Source organism: Larus michahellis, chromosome 4 (genome assembly GCF_964199755.1).
Source record: "Larus michahellis chromosome 4, bLarMic1.1, whole genome shotgun sequence".
Taxonomy (NCBI): Eukaryota; Metazoa; Chordata; class Aves; order Charadriiformes; family Laridae; genus Larus; species Larus michahellis.
The window spans coordinates 79548119-79566434 of record NC_133899.1 but is presented as its reverse complement, the minus strand read 5'-3'; positions in this window follow the sequence as shown (position 1 = coordinate 79566434).

Genomic DNA, 18316 nt, shown 5'->3' with positions numbered 1-18316 from the left:
GTGGAGATTAAAGGCTACATGTTCAAATAGGCACAAACTTGGGTGGGTTGGTCAAATTCTCCCTACAGTTGTTTTATTCTGGGAATCCCACAATGGAGGAAAGAATTCTTTTGATATTCACATTTCAAAGAGCACACTTTTCTGAATATTTTCAATAGAAGATGATAGTGCTACTGAGTTATACAGAATGTGTATAAACCTACACATGCATATGCACAAACATACATGCACAGCATATACATATGTATATGTAGAACTATCTGTAACAGAGGAGGAGATCCTTTCATTTTGCCTTTTGTGCTGCTCACTCCAGGAATCTATCCTTGATCTTGACAGAACTGATAGTTCATAATGAATACTTTTCCAGCTTTCATGGCTGGCATCAAGGAAACACCTGGGAGTAAGATTTGTTCACTGTGGTTTTGTGCATTTCTTTTTTAGACATAGTTACTGTGCTGTTTGCCTCTATAAACATTTTTATTGTGTTTAAATATTTTATTGGTTCAGGCAAAAACAAAACTAAAGAAAACAAACAAGTAAACAAGAGAGTCTGCTGTGCTTCTGCAAGTGGAAAGAGATCCTGAAAGGATAAAGATACTGGGCCAAAGTCAGGAGATGTGCCATTGACTGTACTACAGATTAACTGCACACAACATTTAATAGTACCTCATTTTCCCTTTAGTTACCTACATAGAAAGAGAGATAGGAAAATGGTTATAACTCTCAGGAAAGGCCTGACTCTTATTTAAAGTACTTGCATGGTCCTCAGAATCTTGACATTCGCTTTCTATTATATTCATCTCCACAACAACTCTGTGAGATTCAGAATATATTCTTCTCATTTAGCAGAAAGGAACTGATGCATTAAGAGGCTGAATGACACCAGAAATTTCTGGCAAAGCTCTAAAAATCTCACATAGAAGATACTAACATTATGAAGTACAGCATATTTTGTTGCGTCAGTTTAATACTACTGATATTAATCCCAGAAATAATATCAAGAGGATGAAATACCAGATGTACAGCACAGTAAACAGAGTATTTGAAGGAAAAATTTAGACACACAATACCCCATTCATTCTACTTCAAGGAACCAAGTCAGCACAGTCAGATAACATTCACATTCTACACTGATGTGATCAGACTTCCTTTGTCATTATGACATTCCTTCCTTCTTTCTTTTTGTGTATTTGTCTGCTTGAGATTTGAAATGTCCTTGAATCTAGGTACTAGACTTAAAACTGCCTATTCCAAGATTTGAGCTATTTCCAATAACAACTACAGTTCTAAGTAAATTACAGAGATTAGAAATAGAGGTATTAAAGCTATAGAGCTATTAATTAGAGCTATTAAAGGCTGAGGGATTTGGGTCTCTTCAGTCTGGAAAAAAGACGGCTGAGGGGTGACCTTATCAACGCTTATGAATACTTAAAGGGTGGGTGTCAGGAGGATGGGGCCAGGCTCTTTTCAGTGGTGCCCGGGGACAGGACAAGAGGCAATGGGCACAAACTTGAACATAGGAAGTTCCACCTAAACATGAGGAGGAACTTCTTTACCCTGAGGGTGACAGAGCACTGGAACAGGCTGCCCAGAGAGGTGGTGGAGTCTCCAACTCTGGAGACATTCAAAACCCGCCTGGACGTGTTCCTGTGTAATCTGCTCTAGGTGACCCTGCTCTGGCAGGGGGGTTGGACTAGATGATCTCCAGAGGTCCCTTCCAACCCTATGATTCTATGATTCTATGATTCTATCTGAAAAGGTATGATATATTTTAGGTGATCTGTTTTCAAATGCTTTTTGACTAGCTCTGTAAACTGAATAGGTGTCCTGGTTCCGGTGAGGATAGGGTTAATTTTTCCTGGTATTCCATGCCATGTGAGCCACGCCCACCCTGAGCTGCCGGGGGAGGGGGCAGGAAGTTGCTGCTTAAAAGCGGGCTGGGGCGTCCCGGGTCCGGCCGGTCGGCGAGCGGCGGGGAGCGGCGGTTCCGTAATCGCGTTTGTATATTCCCCTATCCGTGTTGTTGTTGTTTGCCTGTTCCCTTTGCTGTCCTGTTAAACTGCCTTTGTCCCAACCCAAGAGTCTTGCCTTTTCTTACGATCCTTCCTGTATTAGGAAGGCACGTGCGAGCGGCACGTGGTTCTTTGTTGCCATCTGAGGCTAAACCACGACAATAGGAAAAAAAAAATTGAAGATACCTCACAAAATCAAGAACATCTGTTCCACAGGTACAGGCTTTGTTATTCAATCCAAATAGAGAACTTGTAACCTACAGTTAAATCCCTGATGTGCTATCTTCTTTGTATGTATGAAAAATTCATCTTGAATAGTCTTAAAACACAATCAGTGAGTGATGTCTTATTCTATCACCTCTTTGCAGAAGTATAAATTCCACACAGGTTAGAAACCAGTGAAGAGTCAGTCCCTTGTTCACATGCAGATTAGCAAGAAGACGCTATTTCAAGGCCACTGAAATGATTATATGAAAGCCCTAGTGCTTATGCAGGCAGTTTAAGAAAGCAACTATGGAGTCTGTAAATATTAACATCCCCCCATAGTCTACTGCTCCAGTTGAGCATGGAGAGGAATAGCATTCCATGGGATATTTTTGCTTCCTGTGACACTGCTGCGTTTTGTCTACCCCATCTCTGGAAAGAAGTTTCATTGTTAGTTCGATCAATTCCACAGCTTCAAATATGTTTTAAAACCAGCATACATGAAAAGGGGAATAAAGGGGAGCTTCTAATTCTGTCTCTTTATGAATACTTATGAAAATTTGTGGATCAAAGCCTCTTCCTCTCCAAGTAAATTTCAAACCTCCTGTAGGACTCAAAGGAAAAGTATTAGAACTCATTTTACATTTCAGTTAGCATAAAGCACATGGTCTCACAACAGGCTCTCCCCTAATTTGCAAGGAAGTGCTTAAAAACCAGAGCAAAAGAGTCTACACAGGGCCCTTCTCCTGCTTCTACAACAGGGGAAAACACTATCAGGAATATAAGAAACATTCAAGCTATCTCCATCATTACCTTAACAACCAACTCTACGTTATGCACGTGAAAAGTATATTTCGAGAGAGAAATGACCCTAGGTTAAACATAACCTCCTGAGCACTCTCCTTGCTAAAATGAATATCAGCCAACCTCATATCTGCCAAAGCCCTTTTGACCTCAGTTATTGATCATACTGAACAGTTGTTCCAACACATTGGTTTCAGGTCACAACTCTTTCCAGTCACTGCCATTTCTCCTGGAAAAGAGTAATTCTGTTGCTAAGGGACTGACCACAATGGAGAAGTTCTACATTCAATACTCTGCTGATCTAAAAAGGGCCTGTCAACACAGACAAGTACATTTGATCTGAGACTCTCTTCCTAAACTCTGAGTTGCCCAGAACCCAAGAAGTCATGTTAGCACAGTAGCCATGGCCACTCTCCTGAGCGCAAGCTCCTCAGCGAGGCATTTTAGCATAAGACTGCACCAACACAGATATAACAGCTTCCAGGCGAGCACTAGATAACACTTACACAGCAAGGAGGGCAGGCTGAGGACCATGATGAACCTGCCCAGCTCAAGAAGTCATATGACATTTTCCTGCACCATCCTTTATCTTTCCTACTCACACACCTCTTAAGCAGTTTGGTATAAAATTATATGTACAATGTTTGCTCTGTATGCAGGACAGAGCTGCAGTGGCTACTGAGGTTTGATCTTTTGGTGAGGTTCTCTTTCCAGTGAGATAGAAGTAGTACCACAACAGGATAACCAGGAAAAGAAAACAAAATACTGATTTGGAAATACCTTTCTGGATGTTAGTCAGAAGCGAGAAAGAAAAGATGAAAAAAAGTAATTAACTGAGACCTAATTAAGAAACTTTCTCTACTTTGGAGGAGGGGAGTTTCTGCTAGTAGGTAGAAGTTAGTTTTGCAAAATACCTACACCCACTAACCAGTACTGCAAAAGGAGAACAGAACACTGAATTCTGCTGAGAGCGCACTTCCCAACTTTCAAAACCTGCCCAGGTCCCCGGGAAAGCCACTGATAACAACAGCTTTGTGCTGGCACAAGGCTAGTGCATCTCTTTTTACATCTACTCAAATTCCATGTAACACCAAAACTTCAAAATAGGGTAACAGCACGCTTTGAATTTTGGTGCACATCAATCCATTCTTTTCACATTTATGGATGCCTATTTTGAGAAGAAATAAATAACTCCGTGGGATCTCAGGAGAAAGGGAGTCACTTCCCAGTTCTGGCAGAGACTTAACGTACAATTTAAACAAATCATTTTATCTTTCTGAATCTTAGTTCCCCAGCAGTAAAAACCGGCAGCAGTTTATTATTCTGTTGTCTCATTTACATAGGTTGTAAATGCTGAAGGGCAGGAGCCATCTCTTATGGATTAGTGCAGCATCTAATACAACAGAGATCTGAACACAGCTATCTCATATTTGAAGTACATTCAAAAGTATATTGTTCAATGTTATGTATGTCTCCCAGAGCTTATTACAGTGAGTGCTAAATAAAGATTCATGATCACCGAGTATAATTTAGTGTCAGAAATGAAGAGGTCAAGAAAAGTATCTATTGATAATTACCTGTCTTCCCTCCTTCCCTACGTAGATTACCAACAATACAGCATGTGGGAGAAGGAAGGGGAAACAAAAGCTAAACCTGTCTTTGGTGAATAAATTATAGCAAAAAGCTCCTAAGAAATCTCAGTCTAAGTTCTGCAGCCCTGAATTGCCTACAAAAAAAAGTTCCCATAAATTGTCATTAATGAAGAACAATCCTCTTGCTTTGTCTGGCAGGAAGAGCCACCTTTTCCAAGAGAGAAATGCACGACAATCTAGAAATCCTATTAATAACATTAGAATCCTGAACTTTAATGTATTAATGAATGGACGTGCACCCATGCTGTAATCATGAATTTCAGCACTGCCTTTGATGCTTCATTGGGCACAAAGCTCTTACAAAATGTTTGAAGTGTCTGGCTGTGTAATAATGATTTATAATTCTCTTGAACCAAAGCAAAATTTGCTAGTAAAAATCATTTTTGAAATAAAAAATAAATTGTGACTGGAGGGTCTGGGTTTGTTTCAAAAAGAGATCACCCACAAGCAGCAAATTATTTAAAAAGCCACTAGTTCTAGTGTTTTGAGATAGGGACCGTACAACTCAGAATTTCAAAGTAGCATTAATTAAGATCAGTTTATTAAAATGTCAATCTTTTTTACCAAAAAATTCTGTACCATGAATACTAGCTGCAAGTTCCTTTATGTTCAACTTTACATGAAGAAAATTATTTTTCCTCGTATGATATATTCAGCTTTATCCCTTTTCCTACTCTTCCTTTCCCCCGCCCCATCCTTCTGTCAGGGTTTACTTGTAGAATAGATAGTCTTTATATGTCTATTAGATTACTGCTTCCCCCCTCCTCCTGTGCTATCAGAAAGGTCTCTGAATTATGTTAGAACAGCTGTGTTTGGCATGGAAAAACAAATATCTTAAAGTTTCATGAATATTCTTTCTTCCTTTTCAGCTCAGTCCAATGCCCATGAAAGTCAATGAAAAGAATATTTTTTACTTCAGAACAATGTGGATCAGGCCCATATTTGAAATTAAATTCCTAGCTTTATTATCGTGAGTGCTTCCATTCCAGGTTTTCTTTCTCAGAAAGTGTGCAGAAAAGGGGTGGACAGAATTGAACCTAGCAAAACTATGTTCTTATCACTCTCAACCCAGTTATTTTTGCAAAAATATTTAGCAGAACAGTCCAATATTAAAAAAAAATCTGCCAAAGAAAAAGGAATGGACATAGTACAGCTGCAAACATCCCTCTCTACTCCTCTGAGGAACTTGGAGCCAAAGACGATGCGGGGGGGTGTTGGAAATTAAACGACTTTTGTCGAATTCTTCCAAGTCCTCACACCACATAAAGAGTTTTATTTATTTCAATAAATATTGTCATTCATCCTTTGAAAATATAGTGGCTGTGAAAAGTATCATTGAGTCAGACAATTAACTTTTTAAGGTACATGTTGTAGCTGATCTACTCACGACAGCTGTGGAGCCAAGCAGAGCGATTCTGACCTTGTCTTTTCTTCCTTGATTATTTGCTTCAAGAAAAATAGGAAAGAACAGGATCCCACTGCTTAGCTACGTGCTTATTCCCCCCACACACCCCCATCAGCTCCTCTTTCCACTTTTTCCTGTTATTAGCACAAACCTTGCACCTGTCCCGTGCAAATTCACTAGAACTGCAGGCTAAGACTTCTCAAGTCTTCTTCCTATTGTAAAATAGTACAAAGGACTCAACATGATGTCCTGTACTGGTGATGGGAATCTTGCTGTTGATTTCAGCAGAACACCCATTTTAATGAATCAAAGATATGCTACAGCTTATTAAATTATGTCCTGCAATACAAAGAGGCTTTCCTTTTTCCATCATCAGTAAATTCAGTTTTCAGATTAAAAACTGTGAAAAGAAAATACAAGAGACCTGTAACCCTCTACAGCACTAATCACTGATCTCTGTCCCTCAGAAAAAAATACAATTAATGAATGAGTTGGGCCATTTAGCACTCCTTTCGGCTTTTTCATCCAAAGGAATTGAAAGATTTAATGAAATCGTAAGCATACCTGTCCTGTCATCAAGTAGAATAGTGACTGATTCCCCATACTCTTAACCGCACTGAGCTCTGATGTATAATTTGATACAGCAAACATCTCCCCAGTAAACCCCTCATACATCAAGCCTTAAAATGGAATATTAATATAACTTTTGGCGGCTATGAAGTGCTACTTCTGGACAAACGAAGAAACCCTTTTACGGAGTAAGGGAATAGTCACACTTAGTGCTATCACATTCACTCAGACAGACTGCAAAATTGTTTGCTGGTATGGCTCTAATTATTGCTTTCAACAAAGCCACTTTGAGTTATTTAAGTAGAAAGTAATCCTCAAAAATGTCCTGTTTTATTTTTATTTAAAAATTTTCACTGTAAGAGGTTATTTTCATTAACAAGTCCAAAAAAAGTTGATCTATCAATTACTCATGATTACTTTATATATAATATTTATATTATTAAATAAATTAAGTATATATTACAGCATCTTTAAGGTTCCTTCCAACTCTAACCATCCTATGATTCTATGATTATTGTATATTACATTAAAGACACATTATGCATGTGTATATAATATTTATATTATCTATTAAATATTAGGTATGCATATCTACAGATATAATGTCATGAATCAAAGCAGACTAGAGACATTCATATCAAGTTCAGTCAGAACCTTAACACAGACTACTTTCTTCTAGAGGCAGAAGCATCACTTTGGTCAAAAGGTGCAAGTGAGGTCTTCATATCCTCTTCAATTACCAAACCCCAAACCCATTAGCCTTTACTTTATGTAAAATTATATAATATGGGTATTGCTGCACCTATGTTCCATGCAGATTAAAATCTGTTTCTTTTGTATTTGAATCAGTCCTATTCAGGTGCAATAACTGTTTCCACCCAAATTTCACAGAATCACAGAATGGTTTGGGTTGGAAGGGACCTTAAAGATCATCTAGTTCCAACCCCCTGCCATGGGCAGGGACACCTCCCACTAGACCAGGCTGCTCAAAGCCCCATCCAGCCTGGCCTTGAACACTTCCAGGGATGGGGCATCAACAGCTTCCCTGGGTAACCTGTTCCAGTGCCTCACCCTTACAGTAAAGAATTTCTTCCTGATTTCCAATCTAAATCTACCCTCTTTCAGTTTGAGGCCATTACCCCGTGTCCTATCATTACACACCCTGATAAAGAGTCCCTCCCCATCCTTCCTGTAGGCTCCCTTTAGGTACTGGAAGGCTCCTATAAGGTCTCTTCGGAGCCTTCTCTTCTCCAGGCTGAACAACCCAAACTCTCTCAGCCTGACCTCATAGCATAGGTTCTCCAGCCCTCTGATCTTCTTCGCGGCCCTCCGCTGGACTTGTTCCAACGGGTCCATGTCCTTCTTGTGTTGAGGACTCCACAGCTGGAGTTTTTTTCTGTTCTTAAGTCATGGACAAGTGTCACAGCAAAAGCTCCTACCCTGCTTCCCATGGAAGAACAAGGACTCTGGTAACCACTGGTTGATTCGAGGGAATTGATATACAACAGAAGGCACTGCAAGGAAGTACGGTTCTCACTGTTACCCTCTCATTTAAGGAACATGCTATTCCAGATCATAAGTTGTTCAACTAGCTCATCTTCTGACAGGCTTTTAGCTTGTAGAGGGAAGAATTCCTTTTCTGCTGATTTCCACAGATTTCCCTATACAAACTCTGTTTGCTTGGGCATAGACAGAACTCTGTAATGTAAATAAATTTTTGAAGTCTGGTGATTTAGCTTCCTCTCACTGAAGTCAATGGGATTCTTGCCCAGGAGAAGGTCAGTCCTTTCACTTTGAGACTAAACATTTTCTGCCCCCACTTCAAGGCTTTTTTTAAATTTTTTTTAGTGGAAGAAAGCAACTAAGCCTGGCAAATGCCTTATCAATTTACACTCCAAAACACAACAAAACACATTAGCTGTAATATAATAACAAGCCACCATTCACAAAATATGAACTATCTGTAAGCACATTCTCTAAATCTGTTTATTGAGACAAAAAAAACCAAAAACAAAACAACAAAACAAATAATATAATGAAAATCTGCAGGAAGCAAATGATGCAACTCCTCTGATCCTCACCTGATATCATGGTGGAGGGGGTCACATTAAAATCTGACAAACATAGTAAGACTAAGTTTCCAGGTACACTTTGCTTCCATTAAAGTTACAAAATTCCATTGCTCATCTTTCCAAAACTTTCTTCATAATGAAATACATTTTTGTTAGCTGCTCCTACATTGTAATAAATACCCACTTTGCAAAGACTTTAGAAAATGACTTATTTTTCATAGTTATTATCAGATGAGATATACTAATAGTCCTGTTATACTATATAACTATATATATAGTTACAGTATATATACTATATATAGTATAACATATATAGATATGTTCCCTCATACTAATAATCCTGTTTCACTGCAAAGACCTGCAAGAGTCTTTAGAGTTTATCTACAAAACTCCTACTAGTCTACTAACAGTCAAGCAGTCTGTTTTCCAAAATTAAGGCAGAGCATAACCGGATAATTTATCACAGAATACCAAGTTGGAAGGGACCTCAAGAATCATCTGGTCCAACCTTTCTTGGCAAAAGCACAGTCTAGACAAGATGGTCCAGCACCCTGTCCAGCTGAATCTTAAAAGTGTCCAATGATGGGGAATCCACCACTTCCCTGGAGAGATTATTCTAATGGCTGATTGTTCTCGTGAAAAATTTTCCTCTTGTGTCCAATCAGAATCTCCCCAGGAGTAACTTGTACTCATTACCCCTTGTCTTTTCCATGTGACTCCTTGCAAAAAGGGAGTCTCCACCTTCTCTTTAGCCACCCTTTAAACACTGGAACATGGTGATAAGGTCTCCCCTAAGCCTTCTTTTCTCGAGGCTGAACAAACCCAGTCCTCGCAGCCTTTCCTCATAACACTGGCTTCCCAGTCCTTTGATCATCTTTGTGGCCCTTCTCTGGACCCTCTCCAGCCTGTCCACATCTTTTTTGTATAGTGTGCACCAAAACTGAATACAGTATTCCAGGTGTGGCCTGACAAGTGCTGCGTAGGAATAATGACTTCTTTATCTCTGCTGGTGATGCCCTTGTTGATGCAACCCAGCATTCTGTTGGCTTTCTTTGCCACTGCAGCACGCTGTTCACTCATATTGAGCTTTCTGTCCACCAGAACCCTGAGGTCCCTTTCCATATAGTTGCTCCCCAGACAGGTAGATTCCAGTTTGTGGTACACACCTGGATTATGTTTTGCCAGACACAAGACATTACACTTGTCCTTGTTGAACTTGATAAGGTTCTCGTTAGCCCACTCTTCCAGCCTATCCAGGTCTTCCTGCAGGGTGGCGCACTCTCCCTTCCAAAATGTCCACTTCCCCACTCCTTAGTATCATCAGCAAACTTCATCGGGGTACACTTGATTCCATCATCCAGATCACTTATGAAGATATTAGACAGTGCTGGGCCCAATTTCAATCCCCGGGGGACCCCACTTGTGACAGCCGCCAGTTTGAAATAGAACTACTTACCACCACTCTCTGGGTATGTCCTGTCAGCCAGTTCCCCACTGACCACACAAGACCACTTTTTAAGACTGTAACGCATCAGTTTCTCTAGGAGGAGGCTGTGGGGAACTGTATTGAAAGCCTTGGAGAAATCCAGGTAGACAATGTGCACCGCTCGCCCCACGTCAACCGAGCAGGTTACTTTGTTGTAGAAGGCAATCAGGTTTGTCTAACACAATTTGCCCTTGCTGAATCTGTGCTGGCTTTTCCCAATCACGTGCTTCATTTGACTTGCAATAGCCCCCAGAAGGATTCATTCCATAACTTTCCCGGGGACTGAAGTAAGACTGATGGGCCTATAATTTCCTGGATCCTCCCTAGTTGGTTGCAATGGTGTGAGAGTTGCCACTTTGGATCCCGCCCCTGAGTCCTTCAGTTTAAAGCCCACCTCACCAAGTTGGTCAGCCTGCTGCCAAAGATTCCCTTGCCTCTTCTAGACACGTGGATCCTATCCCTCCCTAGTAGGGTATAGTCATTAAAGAATATGTCGATGTCATAAAAGCCAAAAACGGCACCAGCCACGAAGCCAGAAGTTGATTTGCATTATATGTCTATTTCTGGCTGCACTCTTTCCTCTAACTGGTAAAACGGAAGAAAAGATAACTTGGGCGCCAATGCTTTTTGCACCCCCAGGGCTTTGTAGTCTTCCTTGGTTCTGCTCAGGTTCCGGATGCAGTGTCATTTGTGCCCACACAAAAGAGTAGCAATGGATAGCTGTCTGTGCTCTTGACAAGTTCGGGCACCCACTTGGCAACATCTCAGATCTTAGCTCCCAGAAGGCAGCCTACCTGACCTGTCTCCCTGTCTGGCCGGCAGATGGGCACTCATTGCCCTTTAACAGAGTCACACACTATGAGCACTCATCATTTCTTTTTGTGGCATCCACTGGGTGCTGCTGGTACATTTTCTCGTTGCAGACCTTGCTTGTGGGTGTCTACAGTTGTTAAAGCTTCATATCTGGCTTTGATTGTAATGCTGGGGGGTGGGGACTGAAGCAGAGTCCTGCTTTTGTGGGTCAGCAGGGTCCAAGGTGCTTCATTCTCTGTGGTGTCCACCACAGGAGCATAGTTCTGAAACCACTTCTCTACCTCCATCTCGGCCACTTTAATACTGTGCAGCCTTTTAACTGCTTCCTGCAATTCAGCCACCTGATGCAACAGATCAGCCTGTGGACATCTTCTGCAGGTACTTACCTTTTCTCCAGGAGAAGAGTCTGGGCACTCATTGCAATGTACCATCTGTACTAAGTCTCCTTATCAGTTCCATATGGGTGAAAGTGTCAGGCATTTCAGGGACTTTCTCTGTAGAAACACTGGTTTTAACTCTGAGGCAAGTGCCCACCATGTCAGCAGAGACCTCTTGAGCTGCTAGGGTGACTACACCCTTCCTGTGTGCCCTTCTGCATGAACTGCCATGCAAACTGCTGCACCACACCCAGGCCAATGCGCAACGCCCTTGAGAAAGCAAGGCATCCAGATATAGTGTATTTGCTACAATATTCCAAGTTGGCTATATTTTAACATTGCAAGAGGCTAACGTACCTATATTCTTGGTGAAAACACAGAGCTTTAAGTATCTATATCTCTTCAATTGTGTTTCTTTATGTTTAGGTATTTTATATATTCATTTCTTTTTATATATTTAAACATGACACATTTATACGGCATAAATATTTTATACATATATATATATATAAAAAAATAATTCATATCATGGCTAAATAGAAAGAAAATGCAGCAGCTAAATCCCTTCTGATCAATGGTTTAGGCAGGATACTAGCTTTTAACATCAATTGATTAATATAAAGAGAAAGAATAGAACGAAGACCATTATATCGAGATCCCCAATTCCACCATTTAACAAGCTACGAAGCCAAGTGTTACTGCTCACCATCCCGATAAGGCAGCTGCAGTGTTCCCAGCCCAGGCAGGCACTGATCTGCCTCCAGAGATCCCTGGAAGGCGTTCTCAGCTTGGCTGAGTTGCCACCTTCTGCCAGCTCCATTGACACAGACTGCTCCCCGCTCCCTGACTCCCCTTTTACTTTCAGGATCTATGCCTTTCCATGCTGTTTTTTCCCCCCTCTAGAACACTTGAGCTACTAATGACCGTCTCTCAACAATCATGTGTCTGCTTGTACTTTTTACCTTCCTTATCTCTTTACAGATTTTAATCACAGGTCTTCTTTAGCAGCTACAGTCCAGATTAAGCAGCTATGCTATATCAGAGCTGGGCCTTGGATCTTTGGTAGGCAGGCTACTTAAACCACACATGCAGGGAAGCTTACAGCAGGAGCTGCAGACAGGGCACTACACATCTCTCTGACAAACCCAAGTCTCTGGTATAAAAGAGTATAGAATTTTGCAGGGATCTAGATGTCAACATTGTGAAATCAGCTTCTTGTTATATACAGCAGCTTTCATGATGGCATGTTTGGTACAGTTATATCCAGGGATTACAATAAGGTAACACGACAATAAATCATGTCTCCGACTTCTAAACCAGCTTCCCTTATCGGCCTGGGGCCCACTGCCATTGGACTCTGAGGTCTTCTTTATGATGTTGGAAGTTAAGCAAAGCCAAATAACTCATTCTGTAATAGCACATTATACAAACATTTTAAAACGTTCAGCTGGATCTCACTGCTTGTGGAGAACAGTGTCATGTTGTAGATTTACACCATCTTCAGGAGATTTTTTTTAAATTGAGAGAGGGAGGATTGTCATATAACTAAGTGAAGTGAGCGCTAGGAAATTCAAGCAAGGGGCCAAAATCTATCCCAGGCACAGACTCCGGAGGAATGGAGTACTTTACTCACAAGTCCACCCATAGCTAGTATGAATATATTACTGTCTAGATGTCAAACTGAGGACAGACTGGACAGACTTAGCTTCTCTGTGCAGCTCTGGAAAATGACAAAAACTACTTCCCCTTTCAAAAGAGATACTCTGAGGTATGGTACCCTAACATTTCTTTAACACTTACAGATTCTCAGGTAGAATGCACTGGCACTACATAAGTCAAGGTATTATTCTATTATTACCTATTTAACACCTAGTTAAACATTACTTAACCCACTGGCATAAACCCAATACATTCCCATTAAGTTAAATATTGCTAATGCACTATTGTTTAAATTAAGCACTAGTCTAAGCAGCGGTAAATGTCATTCACTGTCATTAGGGTAAATTGGTTCCCTGGGCAACACACCGGGAACGCAGGTGTCCTGATTACATGGGTCCTCATTAAATACAGTACACTATTTCTTAAAAAAATGGAACTCAAGCTGATTGTGACAAAAAATTTCACTATTCCTTTTTGCAGCGAGGGAGGATGCACAAACACAACTACCAGAATGTACATGAATCCATCTCCCTACAGCAACTCCCAGACCCCGTTACAGAACAATGTTTGCCAATTGTGTCATGGTTTAGTCACAGGCCCTGAGCATAGATGAAGCTCTACCAAGATAGGGATCTACACGAGAACAAGGAACTATTGAAGCCAGGCATCCTCCTGCAGAGAGCTCTTTATATGACTGAAACCTTGAAGCAGATAAGGCTCTGCACAGATGGAAGTACAGCTTCTATAGTAAATTGCAGGACCAGAGCTTGAGATGATAATCGCTTGCTATTTATCAAGGATTGTGTCTTCTGTGAAGACCATAGTATACCTCAGGGGTCTAAATAATAATAAGATATACTGTATCTCACACACCTGAAGTATTACAGATCAGCTGTGATAACACATTCATGTTCTTATTGCATTTCTCAGTTACTAATGTCACCAAATAGCCTAAAGTGTATTAGCTTAATAACCATAAAAACCTCACAGATTTACAAAAACGTGCTAGTTTTCTTTCCTCTTTAAAAGAAACACAGGCTTTGAAATGCTAACTCAAGTATTTTTATTTCTGTTCAATAAGGGATTCGTGCATTGGAAGAGTTAAGAAGTGATAGCAAAGCACAGATATGTATGAACTGCTTCTGTTAGCAACTACTTAAGGCAACTGAAGGACAGCTGGTGATCCTTGCCTTGGGGTTAGCAATTCGATATCTATTTGAGGTTTTTTCCTTGACAATATGAACCCTATATATGATTTACATAATGCAACACACTTGCATTCTTCTTCTGGGCTTCAGAATTTAGATTAGTAACAGAAACATGAGTTACACTGGTTAAACAATATAGATGTCATCCATTAAAATATTAGTTTTACTCATTGTCCCAGTGCAACCTTTTAAATAGAACATTTTCAGCCTGGAGATGCAGTTCCTTCCACACAGCCCTTTCTAATAAAATTATACGTAGACTGAATGACATTGAGAGAGGCTTATTGATTCTACTTTCTATTGGTAATGAAAACCAAAGCAATTCATTCTATGGAACCTACAGCAAAGCAAGAACATTATGACTTCAAAATGTGGCTTGCAATAAACATTAAAGATTTGTATGTTAAAAATCAACTACAGAAACTGAAATGAAAAATGGGCTGATATGAAGAACAAAAGCATTTTACATAAATAAAGCATCACACAGGTGCAAATTCACTAGCTGTTTGAGCTTATGCACATGCAAAGAGAAGGAGCTTAGGAGGACTATGCTCCTTCATTAGTCATTTCTGAGGCCCTCAGAGCAGCAAGCATCGTACGCTAAGATGTCAAAGCAGTGCTCTCCTCCCCTGCTCATTCCTCTTAACTAGCAAAGCCAACAGTCATGCAACAATTTTACGACAAAAATATAGTAAACCTTACACAAGAGTTTACTTGAAGCTTTTATATGGGGAAGAGATGCAAGGAGGATTCTGAAGGTGACTGCTATGAGTAGGTTTGGATGAAGTCCATTACACTTTGAAAGTAGATATTTATGGTAAGTCATTCTACTCAATTCCTAACACTGCTTGAGCTCTACCAAACGTATGCAGCAAAACCCACAGAAAATGTGAAAAAATGCCTCGTTTTGAATTTTAAGGTTGAAAATCATTGTGTCTTTATGAAAAAAATTGCTAAGAGACTCATGGACAATGCACTGCCAGTTTTAAGTATGTCAAGATTGAGTAGTGAGTGAATAGAGGGTGTTACTATAGAAGATCTTACACATTTTGCCAGTGCCTTAATAAGCAGGTAGCTAGATGTCAGAGGAAGTTCCATCTCCCTAGATGCTGAGAATTCTGCTATAAATTTTAATATATTATCAATGGAATCTAGCATTGCCAAACACAGACATTTAGAAATCTTAAGCCAGACCATTATCAAATCATGAGACTGAACTAGAAATCATGAGATTCGAAATATACTCCAGTATGCATTTCTTTCTACTAACTTTTTCATTTCTAAGATTCACATCACATTCAGATCTCATTTTGAGATATTAATGGACAACAACAAAAAAGGAAAAGAGGAAAAGAAACAGAGAGGGGAAAAAGAAATCATCTTGCCTCCAAAATTAAAGAGAACTGTAGAAAAATATTAAGTAAAGCAATAGGAGCTGACAGAAGAGGCTGTTCTTCCCAACCAAATCCTTCAGACTATTTAGTTCATTATTTAGTGAACCAACACTACGTTTACAGCACCTGTAAGAGTGCAATTGCAGTTCACAGGCACATGGGAAACAGTTTGAATGCTGGTAGAAGTGCACTAACAGCATGCATAATAGGCCAGGCCAGAAGCATTCAGTCAATGTGTCAGCCATGGTTTAGCAAACCAAGCTCAGTCCTGCACTAATTTCACAGCCATGGGTACTTGAAGTATTTTTAGTTAAAATTTATTTTAGCTAAGAGGTTCTTTATCTAAGCTGGAACAGTACCTATTTCTCCTCATCTTTACTTTCATCCATCTGATTGCAGGAATCTTCTCAGGAAAATGCCTTATTTTGTGTTAATTTCATTTATTTTTTTTTAAAATCAGGTATATGGAAAACACCTGAGGTAAAAAAGCTAAATTACTAGTGGTGATGTGCCAGAAGCACATCTCTCTAACAAAACACAGTTAAAACTGCACAAGAAAACTGTTGAAATCTAGGAAGCACTTGCAAGTTTACCTACATACTGAAGCCACCCACTGCTGTGGAGGATGCTTGCAAGTGGAGATGCGGTTTGAATTTTGACCCTCTGCATAAAAAAATAGAAAGGTTCCGTTCACAACACAGAGTCTGGGACTTATATCATCAAAATATCCTAAAAGTTCAGTACTGACGCAGCCTCTCCCCACAGCAGAAACAACAACAGTATTGGTAAAATGAAATAACATGATTAGTTTATTTACTAAGCAGAAATCTTAATATAAATACAGAGGTAGCCTACAACTTAAAATAGCAGTTAAAGCTCAGATCTCTAGAAACAACCTTATGTGAGAACCTGCCAAGAAAGTCACAGACATTATTATGCCTGGTTAAGCTACTAAGAACTTAAACAAAATAAAGAAGAAATAGCGGCTACATAACAGACCATATAACCTGAAAAGAAAAAAAAAGGCCTGAAAGAACAGAAACGGGCAAAAGGCCAGAAAGATAAACACAGAAGTGTCATTTCCGTCAATCAGGGGGGAAGAATAATAAAAAAAAGTTCCAATACCCTCTTTCTCAGTAATACTGTATTACTGAGTTGGCTCCACCCACAATGGGCCTTAGCAACAATGCAGCCCCTTAGAATACATTCAGCCATGGCTTTTTCAGACAAACAAAAGAAGTGGAAGGGAAACGAGAGACAACAGAATGCCACTTGGCACAATAGTGTCTATCACTTCCACTGCTAATGGCTAATGACTTTTGTATTTGTGCTTATGGGCAGGAAATTCTGGCTCCTTAGCCAAGGAGCCCATCATACTGTGATTACAGGAGGACAGGATTTCCATCTGCCTTATTCCCGTAACAATTCTGGCTACTTTCAAAAACTATGTGGAGGAGTTCAAAAAGACATTGTGTGTACATGGTTCCAATCAAATGCAATCAATCTGCATATTTGCTCTGTGGACAGTCAAATTATTCCCATAATTTTTTTTTTTTTTTTCTCTCTCTCCTCCCCTTCTCAGAAGTGCTGTATCCTTGTATTTCCTACTGAGCTGAAGAGGTGCAGAGCTTCTGACCTCAATGCATTTCTGACTTGGTAACAGATTGGTATGCACTAAAAACCTACTGCCTTCCACCAGGTGATAAAAATTGCTCCCACCGGTTGAAAAACTAGCGCTTACACATATATGATTATGGAATGCATTTCCAATCCTTCAGAACAGCATAGGTTTTTCTGAACCCGGACAACCCTCTAAACTGCTACAACATGGCATCAAAAACAGTGGTATGAGCTCTTACATACAACAGTCACCTGCTCCAGAACAGGGGCAGACAAGACTCCAACAAATAGCAAAGTAAGCCCAAAAGAAAAGGAAGGTGGCCAAATCTGGGCATAGGTCCACAGAAGTGTTGGGAACTATACCCACCTTCACATGCTGAACATCTGGTCCTAAGTGCTCATGTCCTGTCAAATAAATGGGGACAGGGAAGGCTTGTGGTTGGAACATACTGCACTTTGGCTCGCCGCAATTCTCATAAGAGAAAGCAGTTCCCTATTCTACGGTGCAGTCAGGGCTGGCACAGATGAACTAGGAGAATGAGGGAGCCATAAATGAGTCCCCTCCTCCTTCCTCATGCCAAGCAAACCACAACAGAAAAGAGAATCTGGACCCTGGTCCTTTGATATTCTAGAGGGCTTACACCCTAATTTACTAAGTTAAAGAAGTCTTGCTGCCTTTCCCTGCCCCTTACGCAACTTTGGTCATTATACAACATCACGCAGGCTTTGAAAACTTTCCTTTACTCACTCATCCAAACACCAGGTTTGCTCATAGCTTTGTACAACACTCAAGATGAGCTAAACCAGTTATTTGGGAATCAAACACCATGCATGACAAAGGAAAGCTGCAACTGAAAAATAAATAAATACACAAACAAATGTTGGGCTGTCAAGTTAGACAAACTCTATAAACTATTGTGTTTACAATATCACGCTGCATGTTTCAGTACTTGAAGTCATACAGTATATACTTTACTGATCGATTTGCATACCGTATCGATCTCAAGGGTTGTATAATGTGTTTGATTTGTGGCACTTCT